This window comes from Lissotriton vulgaris, chromosome 3_1 (genome assembly GCF_964263255.1).
Source record: "Lissotriton vulgaris chromosome 3_1, aLisVul1.2, whole genome shotgun sequence".
NCBI classification, from domain to species: Eukaryota; Metazoa; Chordata; class Amphibia; order Caudata; family Salamandridae; genus Lissotriton; species Lissotriton vulgaris.
The window spans coordinates 191,386,815-191,399,277 of NC_141689.1; the positions used below are offsets into that span (position 1 = coordinate 191,386,815).

The 12,463-nt window shown below is 53.1% G+C and overlaps 1 protein-coding gene and 1 pseudogene across 4 annotated transcripts in view; both read left to right on the plus strand.

Moving 5' to 3' along the window:
* The window catches only part of UBAP2 (ubiquitin associated protein 2), a 1,436,418-nt gene that overhangs the window by 914,240 nt on the left and 509,715 nt on the right, over positions 1-12,463 (plus strand). The window lies entirely within an intron of this gene.
* Positions 1-12,463, plus strand: part of LOC147726203 (uncharacterized) — a 94,744-nt pseudogene that overhangs the window by 12,195 nt on the left and 70,086 nt on the right.

The following is a 12,463-nucleotide window of genomic DNA, read 5'->3' on the forward strand; positions in this document are numbered from 1 at the left end:
CACCCCGGACCCTCCTGGTCCACTCCAGACGCCATTTTAGGTCCACCGCGTGGGCTTGAATTTGCCAAGACTTGTTGCCCCAATCCTGGGTCCAGCGACGTCGACAGCAGCAACCATCGTGGGACAGCTCGCACCTCCATCCTGGTCGCCGACAACGCCTCCTGGTCCGTGAGACTGCAGAGCCCAGCGTCGCCCAGTCACCTGGTCGAGGTGACTCCATCCGGTGCCATCCTGGTGCCCATCTAATCACTGGCTAGTGATTCAGAACTTGGTCCCCTCTGCTTACAGGTGTCTTCCATCTTCGATCCAGGCTTGGATCCACCGAACAATCTTCACTGGTCGCCTGCCAGCAACTTCTTCTTTCAGGCTCCATAGACTGCAACGAGGATTCCCGACTTCTTTCCAGACCTATGCAGCCGCAGCCCCTGGGCTAGGTAACTTCAGCATTTCGGTGCCCCAGCATAGCCTCACTATCCAAGGGTCCAGATCCACTTTCGTTTTCAGCCTAACTAGTCGGGTTCGCCCGAGAACACTAACTTTGCTTTTACTAGCCTCCATAGACTTTGTCTCGCATCCCGCGTGAGAGTGCACACTCTGCACCCGAGTCCCCTAGGCCTCCTACTAGTAATCTGAAGGTTCAGTAACGTAGTCCTAGCGATTCCAAAGCCTATTAGTCCAGTACTTACCTGCTAGTAATTTCGCATTCCACTTTTAGAGTATATGGTTTTTCGTGCCCCTCGGGCATTTGTGTAAATTGTGCAACTTAAAGTATTTTCGTAAGAGTTTTGTTGTGTGCTTAGTACCCTGTCCTCCTAAAGAGTACAGGGCTGTTGTGATCTAAATAAATTCACTGTCTATTTTCATAACACTTGTGTGGTGTCATTTCACTTGGTGTTCAAGGGGTATATGTGATGGTATAACAGCTGGCTTAACACGCCCTCTAAGTTTAGCCCGAAGACTGCTCGTATCCATGCTACTAGGATAGCTGGTCTATAAGGTTGACTTACAACCAATCATCAATAAGGGTTGTTTGGACTGATGCAAAGTGCTAACTAGAATAGTGAACACTATGTATCAGGCCAACTTCTCACAAAGTTCAGACCCATACTCGATCTGCGTCTCCTAAACAGTCATTGTCAAAAAAAAATTCTGCATGTTAGCTCTTAACCAAATATGCCCACATCTTCAAGCCGGAGATTGGATGTGTTCGGTGGATCTGCAAGATGCGTACTTTCCCATTCCGATTGCACTACGGCAAGTACTTGAGGTTTTCGTAGGAAACCAACACTACCAGTACAAAGTGCTACCCTTCGGACTCAAGTCCATACCACGAGTCTTCACCAAAAACATGGCAGTGGTGGCGGCTTTTCTTCACAAAAAGGGACTCTTCATCTATCCGTACCTGGACGACTGGCTCCTAAAGGGGCCATCTCCGGTATGGGTAGCACACGATCTGCAACTTTGCCTGCACCAGTTGCACAGGCTCGGTCTCCATGTAAATCTGGAGAAGTCAGTCCAGCGGCCGACACAGTCCATCCACTACCTAGGCTCCGTTCTGGACACAAAATTGGGAAAAGCGTTTCCTTCGGAGGAGAGACTTTTTTCCATGAGACACAAATGTGGGATTCTACTAGAGTCTCGGTTTCCAACAGTCCGACAGGTAGCATCCCTGCTGGGTTCCATGGCGTCCTGCATTTTTCTCATCCCAAACGCCAGGCTGAGAATGCGGCCTCTGCAACAGGCTCTCGAAGACCAGTGGGACCAAGCGACAGGGCGTTGGGAAGATCGCATCACTCTTTCCCAAGCAACGAAGGATGCCATCAAATGGTGGACTCGGACGAGGAATGTGCTGGTGGGAGTGCCTTTTCACCAACCTCTACCGTCCCAGTCTATAGTGACGGATGCCTCTCTGCAAGGCTGGGGAGCGCGCATGGGTCCCCTTCAGATTCAGGGTCAGTGGTCTGCGCAGGAGCAGACGTACCACATCAACATGCTGGAGCTCGGAGCGGTGTTTCTAGCTCTCAAAGCTTTTCTTCCAGCAATCGAGTCCAACTCAGTCCTAGTTCAGACGGACAATAACACCACCATGTTCTATCTGAACAAACAAGGAGGCACGCGGTCACGCCCACTCTCCCGGGAGGCTCAAACCATCTGGCACTGGCTTCTCTCTCGAGGCCTCTCAGTAGTGGCGGTGCACCTTCCAGGCGAATTGAGCGTTAAAGCAGACGCACTCAGCAGGCACTTCGAAGATCAGCCAAACTGGGTGCTAAACGACCAAGTGGTAGAAGAGCTTTTTCGTTGTTGGGGTCGTCCAGCCATAGACTTGTTTGCAGACGAAGAAAACGCAAAATGCCACGCCTTAGCGTCAAGATTCCACCGGCCAGGGGCGCAGGGGAATGCTCTCCTGATGGATTGGTCGGGAACATTTGCTTACGCGTTTCCTCCCCTGGCTCTGATTCCGAAGGTAGTCTCCAAGCTCCTCAGGTCAGACATGGAGATGATCTTGGTAGCTCCGGATTGGCCTTGGCAGTGGTGGTACCCGGATCTTCTGCATCTGTCTGTGTGTCCACACAGACGACTTCCTTGCAGGCCTGACCTGTTGAGAAGATGAACGGGAGAATACTGCAACCTCCCATCACTGAACCTAACAGCTTGGCACCTGAGGTCCTGCAATATGGGCATCTGAACCTGCCTCCCGAATGTATGCACATTTTAAAGGAGGCTATGAGACCTTCCACGAGATCGTCCTATGCGTTCAAGTGGAAAAGGTTTTACATATGGTGTAGGGATCATCACCTAGATCCTACTAAAGGGCAGGAGGAGGTGGGGCACTAGAGGGGGCACAAGCGGAATGGCTGCTTATGCACGGAGCTCCCGCTCCTTGGTCAGCTATCCTTCAACTATCCTTCGCCACGGGGTGCCAAATCGCCGGATTTCCCCCTCGCCTGCTGTGGGGGCTGTGTCCTGCACTCGACCCAAGTCTGGGGCCGCTGCGAGGTCCGGAGCCAGAGTTATCGGTGTTTCAAAATCCACCGGTGATTGCCCTGGAGCCGGCGAGCGGAGAGAGCCGGCTGCTGCAACCTGCGCGACTCCGGGGACGGCCACGAGGAGGTAGGCCGCGAGCTCGGGTGGAGTCGGAACGGATACTGTGTGGAGACTCGGGCAGGGACGAGTGGCTGTCGCCCCCTCCCATGCGTGGACCCCCCCCCCCCCGCCTGCTGCTGCTGATCTCCGGTGCCGCAGGTGAGCCGATACCCGCACCCGGAGACGCGCCGTGGGGCAGGACGACCCCCGAGCGCCCAGAGTGACCCTCATCAAGCCGATACTCTCGGCGGGGGGGTGCGAACCGGGGGGTGCCTGGACCGGACAGCGGAGGTCGCGCCTGGGCCCCGCCGTGGGAGGGGCCCCTACACCAGACTATGCCTCTGAGACAACCGGGCTTTGTGCGTTCGGGCCGGGGGTGCTCCTGCCCATTTGTTCAGTCCTAGGAATTGCTGAGAACAGGGCCGTGTCCCCCGAGCTGCTTGATCTGGTTCTACCCCCTGCTATTGTGATACGTGGATGGGCTCTGGGCTCTGCCTGATCGCGGTGGGATCCAGGTTGGCGCCTTCTCTGTACTGGACTCTGCCTTCCCTTGGGTCTAGTGTTTAAGGTCTCCGGACTTACTTGACTGCATCCACGGCCTGCCTGCCCCGCGGGGAAGCTATAGCGCCGCTGCTGCCTGGGCATTATCACCCCTCGTCACTGGAGCACCTGGAGAGTGCGAGGAGAGCCGGGTGCCCGCGACCTCCCGCTGGACATCTACTGGTCCACAGCTGAACCACCGAATCCGGCGATTGCTACATCGCAACTTACCTGTTCGAGCTGCGCATACGAATTGCTTTTGCATTAGCTCGCTTGATTCCTGGGCCCATAGCGCTGATACGCTGCACGGCACTCAAGTGCCGCGACCTGTTGCCACCATGGTGCGGCCGGATAACCGCCAGGCGAAGCTCAGTTTCGATGGCGCCAAGAAAGGCGCGAAATCGGCACCAGCGGATCCAGGGCCCAGCGCAGCAGCCCCGAAGGCCATCACGTCCCCTGCTAAAGACATTGACCTGCACAACCTGTTTCTGGAGATGAGGCAGGGGTTTGCTACTGCCGTCGAAAAGGTCGATGGAGTCACTGCTCGACTGGACGCCTTGGTGCATAAGGTGCATCGTCATGAGGAGAGGCTGACGGCTGCGGAATAGCGCATCTCTGACAACACGGATGCCACCTCGACTCACACGACGCAACTGGACAATCTGCTCAGGGTCATAGCAGCTAAAAACAAGGGCTTGGAAGCCCGCAGTCGCCGGAACAACATACGTGTCACTAATGTGCCGGAATCCACAGACGCGGGCAGGATGGAATTACATATCGAAAAACTGCTTAAAGGCTCGATTGTGGAGGATGCCTTTTCTCCCCAATTCATAGTGGAAAGAGCACACCGATCCTTGGCGCCCATGCCCAAGCCTGGACTTCCACCGCGGCCAATTATTGCTAAACTATTGAACTACCGGGACCGCGACACTGCGTTGAGGGCGGCCCGGTCTCAACGGACATTGCAGTACAATGGCGTCACTTTCTCCATATACCCGGATTTCACACCACTGGTGCCGGAGGAACGCGCAAATTTCTCCCAGTAAAGAAGCTGCAAGAAGCCCAGGTGGACTATACGCTCCTATACCCAGCGAAACTGTGGGTCACACACCAGGGAAAGCAACGGTTCTTCACAAACCCGCAGAAAGTGGAGGATTTTCTGAAATCGCTCCGGAGAGCACGCAGGGAGGACCACGATGCCGCAGAGGAACGAGAGGACTGGGATCTGTCTCCGGCGCCACACGAGCATTGATTACTTACATCATCTGCACTAGCCGCATCACCTGCACTGTTTAAACTCTCTCTATTGCTAAGAGCGCAGACACTGGGATGACTACGCACGTTGGACCTGCACGGACTCATCACTCCTGTGGTAATGTAAACCAAGGACCACTCTCTTGGCCCTAGTCTCCACCGAGGACGGTACAGTACTGGAGCTATGGTCCGAGAAGTGGCTGTGCGTACTCTATGCTATACCCCTACTGGGTGTTCCCCTTAAGACTGCTGATGTTTTTGTTGTTGTTGCGAAGGTTGGGAGGGAAGGGGTGGGGGGAGGGGAGGGGTGCTGGGTGGGGTTTAATGGCTGCTGGCATGATTGGGATGCTGGGGTGGGAGGGGGGGTGGGTTCTATGAGGAGGCATTCATCGACTGGACTATATGCACTGACTCTATTCTGGTGTGTGCACCGATGTTGGTGGGGCGGGGCAGGCCTCATCTCATTGCCTAGGCTGGTGCTATCGTGCTTGTTGTTGAACTATCTATGGCTGCTCTAAATGCCAACTCACAATTGACTTGCTTGTCCTGGAATGTCCGGGGTTTGAATGATGCAAAAAAGTGTCGCAATGTCATTGCCTATCTTGATAGACATCACGTCCAGGTTGCCATGTTGCAAGAGACTACTTTCTGATCACCAGGGGTATAGCTACGGAACTGGTGAGAGTAGTACATCTGCCGAGGACATACTCTGATCACAGTCCCGTCATGCTCCGCTTCCGTACACCTGAGTGGGACAGCCCAAGCCCACACTGGAGACTCCGCCCCGAAATACTGTTGGACAATCTGTTTCGCACTGAACTGGGGGAGGAGATAGCAGCCTTTTTCCCCAGAAACAAGGGCTCAGTTGAACACATTTGGGAAGCATTTAAGGTGACTATTAGGGGGTATTGCATCTCCAAGAGCCATGGTGTTCTGCGCGACATCCTCCACACGATTAGCTCATTAGAGAAGGAGTTGCGGGCTCTGGAACTCCGTATGGTGACTGAGACTGGATCCGAGCCGCATGCTGCTTTCAGAGAGGCATTGTCGAGGTATGAGGAGGAGGCTGCCAGGGAGGCTAAGTTCCGTGGTAAACACTGGCAAGCCCGGAAATATTAGAGGTTCTGCGGTGGGTTTGTTTGTTTTCAGAAGTACTATGGCGCTCAACAGGTAGTGGATGAGTTGAAGGCTATGTCTGTTTGGAGTTGGTGCAAGTGGGTCAGAGAAAAACCCTAAACTCTGAGGAACAGGGATGTCGAAGATCCTTCCCTGTGGTTACTTGTAAGCAGAAAGCCAATGCACACAACAATTTAATTTGATATCAATCATCACCAACAAATGTTGAAAAAGAAGTACCACGGATGTGTTCTTTTTGTGTCGTTTTTTAATTTTTTGCAATATATTTTCTTTAGAACATGAAACCAGCCGACACGTGTTTCGTCAAGCAGGGAGTTAACCAGTGACTCTTCAGGGCTGTCAAATGAGCATGAGGAACGTGGTTGGTGGAACGGTGATAATTCCGACCCGGTCCTAATCTGGTGTTCACGCAGGGCGTGGTTAAATATGGAAATAGGTCTGGGTATGGTGAAGACACCATACCCGGCGAGACCTGCTTCCAAACCAGACCTGTATGACATCGAACCCCAGATGTGACCCACAAGAACTTTTACTCCACTCACGGCATTACCCGCCGTTTTTCATTGTTTTCAACATTGACCCAGACGTATTTCCATATTTACCCACGCCCTGCGTGAACACCCGATTAGGACCGGGTCGGAATTATCACCGTTCCACCGACCATGTTCCTCATGCTCATTTGACAGCCCTGAAGAGTTTTATAAAGCGTACATTGATATCATGGCCCCTGTCCTTCGAGAGGTATATTCGGAATCACTCTGTGACGGTGCACTTCCCTGCTCCATGCGCGAGATGGTGATCACCTCTCTCCTGAAGCCCGATAAAGATCCCAGCTCCTGCAACTCTTACCGCCCACTCTCCCTCTTAAACTGCGATGTCAAAATACTTGCTAAAGTACTGGCCACCAGACTGTCGCTGCTGATGAATAGAATTGTGCTGCCCGATAAGTCTGGTTTTGTGGCTGGCCGGTCCACTTCCCACAACCTCCGTGCTCTGTTCTCTCTGCTCCGCACAGTTCATCCCGACATGCCTGTTGCAGCCGTTTTCCTTGACGCATCCAAGGCTTTCGACTCAGTCGAATGGCCTTACCTGTTCTCGGTTCTGGCTAGCATGGGGTTCCCAAAATTGTTTATATCCTGGGTCCGCCTACTCTATACTCGCCCCACGGCGAGGGTGTTGATTAATGGTCGCCTGTCGCAACCTATTGCAATTACCAGGGGCACGCGACAGGGTTGCCCACTTTCTCCCCTTTTATTTGCCATAGCAGTTGAACCTCTTGCCTGTCGCCTGCGTCAACTACACTGCGACGGGGCGGTGCAATACTTACAGCGTCAAATAGATGTGTCTCTATATGCGGATGACATCACGCTATATGTTAAGCACCCTGAGACACACCTCAATCCCCTACTCAGGGAATTTGTTACGTTCGGCGGGATGTCAGGTGTGCATATCAACTGGTCCAAGTCGCAATTCTTCCCTTTAAAGGAAGCAATAACTGACTTTCCTCTTGACTATCCACTGGAGTGGTGCCGGACCGCTCTCTGGTACCTGGGGATCCGCATCTCCCGGGATAGGGACGAGACATTACGGTCCAACTATGGAGTGGCGATCCCTAAACTGACCGCTTCTGTGGATCGCTGGATCACCCTGCTGCTTTCCATGGCTGGAAGGGCATCCCTCATAAAAATGGTAATCCTCCCCCGTTTTCTCTACCTCTTCCTCAACATTCCCTATTTCCTCGGCGCTTTCTTCTTCAAAACCCTGAAGATGGAGTTGCGCAGGCTATTCTGGGGAGGCAAGAGCCCCCGGCTCAAATGGTCCACGCTAACCCTTCCCTATGACAAGGGAGGTTTTGATGTCCCTGATTTTGAGGCATATTATCAGTGCGCGCAGGCACACTTCGCCTACCACTGGATGGCTCCTACGCCTTTCATGCCACATATTGCGGTAGAGGACTGGATAATGCATCCTCTCCCGCTCAATGGGTTGCTTTACTGCCCTGAATCATCCATAACCACGCCGAATACTTCGGTCTCATGCACATTGGACGCGTAGCGCCGTATAGCCAAGGGCTTGTCATTCCACCTACCCTACTTGCCCAGATTGCCGCTTACCTATCATCCTAATCTCACCCTTTTGTGGTAACAGGGATTCCGCAACCTTTGTGCAAGGATTCATATCACCTGCTGGGGTGACTGGTTCGCTAACTGTCATTTTAAATCGGCTGAACTTTTTTTGCGACAAATAGCCACACCCCGCTTGAGCTTTTTTATTATATACGTCTGCGAGCTGGGATGAGGGACATCCTGCCTGACTTTCCCGACAAACCCGAGGTCCTACCTCCGCTTCATTTCCTGTTGTGCTCAGAAGACTGGGCCCATCTGGTCTCCGGCCTTTACCGCCAGCTCAGGGGCGCAGCTCCGATGCCGGAATCTAATGCTCGGGCGCGCTGGACTACTGAACTGGTCACTGACATTACCGACGAGCAGTGGCACTATTGCTGTGCGCTCACCTCCCGCATCTCTGCTAGTAGCAGAATGAAAATCATACATTATAAATTCCTACAGCGGGTGTACTATACGCCGGCGAGGAAACGCAGATTTGGCCTGGCGGATGATGATCGCTGCGAGCGCTGCCGCGCCGAACATGCAGACTTTCTGCATTTGGCATGGGAGTGCCTACAGGTAGCGTGCTACTGGCAGCAGGTGACAGAAGTCGTCACAGAGATGACGGGGGAAACGGTGCCCATGGATCCATTGGTGACACTTCTCGGGTATACCTTGCAGATCCCTAGATCTTGCTGAAAATTCATTGATACTGCACTACTCTTGGCCAAGAGGCGTGTGGCATGCCGCTGGGGTCGAGGCAGGGCGCCCAAATTTAAGGACTTGCTGGCGGACTTGACCCACTGTCAAGAACAACATACTACATTCGCTGAGTTATTGCCCATCTCGAGTCGGCCCCGCGACATCTGGGATCCACTAGTGAGCTATGTGCTTGCACGACCCGATGACGTGGATCCGCCTGTGGACCACCCTGTTACAGTTTAACGTTTGGACCCGACCATTGTTCCCACTCACGCATCCACATCTCCTTTTGGGCGGTCCTCACCGGGACCTCTTACCCTCTGGCCACAGGGATTTGACCTACTCACCGGGCCCCACGCGGTACCCGACATCATGGACCTACCTCCTCATGTTGCCTATCTCTCCCCTCTGCCACTCGGGGATTCCCTTACGCCACATCCGACACATACTGGCACTCTTTCTATTACTTAACACTCCGTGCCACCACACGCATCGCTACCTATGGCATTGATGTTTAGTTGTTGCACTAAGTGAGCAGCGGATATTGCGCCTTGCCCGCCTCTGCCTGCCTGGGTTGCCACACCGGCTGTCTACCTATTCTCCTTTCGAACGGACGTGAACTGCCTCTTAGTTTCTGTACTGTTGGGGTTTTCTGTTAACTGTTACGAACATGAACAAAACAAAAAGAAAAAACAACAAAAACACTATTCTGCTGCTGCTCATCCTTCCTTTGCCCCACAACACCGGCTGTGTTAACATCCTCACTCACAGATGTGCTGCGCCGCCGGGCCTCAGGGATGCCGGCCACGAGGCTGTGTTATGGTCACCTCATTCTGCTGCCGGCCTCCGAGTTGTAGGCGCAAAAAGCTGTGTATTATGATTCATCTTGCACAATAAAGCAGTTTTGAACCCCCCCAAAAAAAAAAAGGGCAGGAGGAGGTAATTCTGCCATACCTCCTTTCCTTGGCAACGTCTGGATTGAAATATGCTTCCATTAGAGTGCATCTGTCAGCTATAGTAGCATACAGGAAATCGCCTAATCGGATTTCTTTCTTTCAGGTTCCGGTGGTTAAGGACTTCCTCCAGGGGTTGAAAAAAGTCTATCCCCCTGTGCGAAATCCTTCTCCTCCTTGGGAATTGAACCTGATGTAGGAGAGTAGGGTCTGCAATCCTATGATCACCCAGATTTTTTTGCTTTTGTTTCACTGGTTTACGACTTTCTCTGGCTGTGGACCTGCTAATCAGACCCACAGCCTAGCTGTTCTCTCACTAAATTGACACGTGTACCTTAGGTGCATTATCCAATTGGTACTGGGCCACCTTATCAGACCCTGTAACTCAGGGCATAGGTGAACCCAGGGCCTACCAGGGGCTGAAGCGTGTATTATGCCACCCCTGGATGGCCATCTAAATCTGACACAACTGGCTGCACGACAGCTGGGGCAAGGTGGTGAAATCACCCTTGGCTTTAGATATAGTATACCTATATCTAACACTAAAAATTGACACACAGATTCCTATCAGTCACTCCTATGGCAGGCCTTGACAATCCTGAAGGCAGAGTACTTGGAATCGTGTGAGATGGTGCTCTGGCATGAGCTGAGCCCGTTTGCAGCTTGCGGAACGAAGTCCTAATAGCTGTTCCATGATACCGCATACCATATACTCTTAGGTGCATTATAATCCTCGTGGTTAAATGCTATCTTTGGTATCGCTTTATCAAAACATGTCGAGTAAGGTGTCATACGAATTGGAATACTAACCCCTCGCCAATTCTGGCGACGGGGTTAGCATTCCACCCTTCTAGAGGGACACGACATGTATGTAACTGTGAACCCCGGTTAAAGTTAACTAAAGCCTCAGCATCACAAAATGGATGCTGCCACCACAGACACGAGTCTGACCCCCTGCAGCTGGGAGTCCTTCCAGCGAGGGGAGCTTGGACAAAGGGTTTCCTGTCAGGGGCGGTGCTAGCACCATCCCAGACAGGGTTTTGTGTATCCTGGGTAGGTAGGGCTTTACAGGAAGGTGACTGCAAGTGGCACCCCGGTGCTCACTACGCATCTGCCGGCTAGAACCAGTTCCAGGGGCACACCAGCCCCTGGCCTGGGGAAAGTCCGGCATGGGAGAGGGGTGTAACCACCCCCCTTCCTGGTCCCACCCCTAGGGCAGGACCTAGTCGTGTACCCACCCCTTTCTTTAGGATAAAGGCAGGAGCGGGGACCCTTCCAAATTAGATTATCTTTGAATCAAGAAACTACTTTCTACGAAAGGAACTCTCGACTTCTTCTCAAGATTTCTCCCTTGTGGCTAAGGAGTAGTCACCCTGCACCCGCAGGCACTATCTAAGAACTCTGCGGTTTGCTGCACGTCCTTCCTCCGGAATCCGACTGACCAGCTCGACGAGACCCGGCGTCCCTGGCACCTCTGATCTCTACCTACCTCTACAGCTAAGGTGAGAACCGTAGGTGCGACGAGACCTCGAGGGACCGGCCATCATCAGAACTGCACGACTTCTATCCAGCACGACCACCGAGGGATCCTCTGGTGAGTGCTTTGGGGTCCGAGAAGCCCCGACCCTGAGCAGCTCCAGCACCGAAGACCAGCCCCCCAGCATCCACGAGATCTGCGTGGGCCCTTCTGCTTTTTGGCTGCTCACCGCGTTGTCTGGCTACTAGCCCGCTGGCTTGTGGCCTTCCCGACGACATCACCACTGCTAGTCTGGTTGCTCCAGACTGGCCCTTGCTCCCTTCCAAAAGAGGAGCACCCCGGACCCTCCTGGTCCACTCCAGACGCCATTTTAGGTCCACCGCGTGGGCTTGAATTTGCCAAGACTTGTTGCCCCAGTCCTGGGTCCAGCGACGTCGACTGCATCAACCATCGTGGGACAGCTCGCACCTCCATCCTGGTCGCCGACAACGCCTCCTGGTCCGTGAGACTGCAGAGCCCAGCGTCGCCCACTCACCTGGTCCAGGTGACTTCGCCCGGTGCCATCCTGGTGCCCACACAATCACTGGCTAGTCATTAAGAACTTGGTCCCCTCTGCTTTCAGGTGTCATCCATCTTCGATCCAGGCTTGGATCCATCGAACAATCTTCACTGGTCGCCTGCCAGCAACTTCTTTTTAGGCTCCTGGTTCGTCAACGAGGATTCACGACGTTTTTTCAGACCTATGCAGCCGCAGCCCCTGGGCTAGGTAACTTCGGCATTTCGGTGCCCCAGCATAGCCTCACTATCCAAGGGTCCAGATCCACTGTCGTTTTCGACTTACCTAGTCGGGTTCGCCCGAGAACACTAACTTTGCTTTTACTAGCTCCCATAGACTTTGTCCCGCATCCCGCGTGAGAGTGCACACTCTGCACCCGAGCCCCCTAGGCCTCCTACTAGTAATCTGAAGGTTCAGTAACGTAGTCCTAGCGATTCCAAAGCCTATTAGTCCAGTACTTACCTGCTAGTAATTTCGCATTCCACTTTCATAGTATATGGTTTTCCGTGCCCCTCGGGCATTTGTGTAAATTGTGCAACTTAAAGTATTTTCGTAAGTTTTGTTGTGTGCTTAGTACCCTGTCCTCATAAAGAGTACAGGGCTGTTGTGATCTAAATAAATACACTGTTTATTTTCATAACACTTGTGTGGTGTC